The sequence below is a fragment of the Schistocerca serialis genome, chromosome 6, assembly GCF_023864345.2.
Source record: "Schistocerca serialis cubense isolate TAMUIC-IGC-003099 chromosome 6, iqSchSeri2.2, whole genome shotgun sequence".
NCBI classification, from domain to species: domain Eukaryota; kingdom Metazoa; phylum Arthropoda; class Insecta; order Orthoptera; family Acrididae; genus Schistocerca; species Schistocerca serialis.
The window spans coordinates 196390306-196390922 of record NC_064643.1 but is presented as its reverse complement, the minus strand read 5'-3'; the positions used below and the strand labels follow the sequence as shown (position 1 = coordinate 196390922).

Genomic DNA, 617 nt, shown 5'->3' with positions numbered 1-617 from the left:
CATTTAATTAAATTTTCGTATGTTTTTATCTCGTTTTAGAACGTGAAAACTACGAAAATTTGACGAGATACATAAATATATAAAATTTTAGAAAACACAAAAACTGAAATCATATACATAAAGAAATTGGACTTGTGGTTTTTCTTCGAAAGTCTGTGCACACGGTATTGTCAAGTCCTGATTAGGCACACAAATCAAACACTTAATCGTCACACGAAAATATCATTGCAGAATGGACGTCACTGCAGCCCACATAAATTCCTATCACAACTATTATCTTACCTGACCATGATTTAGCCGGCCTGAGTGGCCGAGCGGTTCTAGGCGCTAGTCTAGAACCGCGCGACAGCTACGGTCGCAGGTTCGAATCCTGCCTCGGGCATGGATGTGTGTGATGTCTTTAGGTTAGTTAGGTTTGAGTAGTTCTAAGTTCTAGGGGACTAATGACCTTAGAAGTTAAGTTCCATAGTGCTCAGAGCCCTTTGAACCATTTTGACCATGAGTTACCGAGCGAGGTGGCGCGGCGGTTAACACACTGGACTCGCATTCGGGAGGAAGACGGTACAAATCCCCGTCCGGCCATCCTGATTTAGATTTTCCGTGATTTCCCTAAATCG

At 42.5% G+C, this 617-nt stretch overlaps 1 non-coding gene across 1 annotated transcript; it reads left to right on the top strand.

Annotated features, from left to right (window-relative positions):
• Positions 1 to 300: 300 nt before the first annotated feature.
• On the top strand, positions 301 to 382 carry Trnas-aga (transfer RNA serine (anticodon AGA)). The gene is given in 2 exon segments: positions 301 to 338; positions 348 to 382. It is a non-coding gene; the product is annotated as a tRNA-Ser (tRNA).
• Positions 383 to 617: the final 235 nt, after the last annotated feature.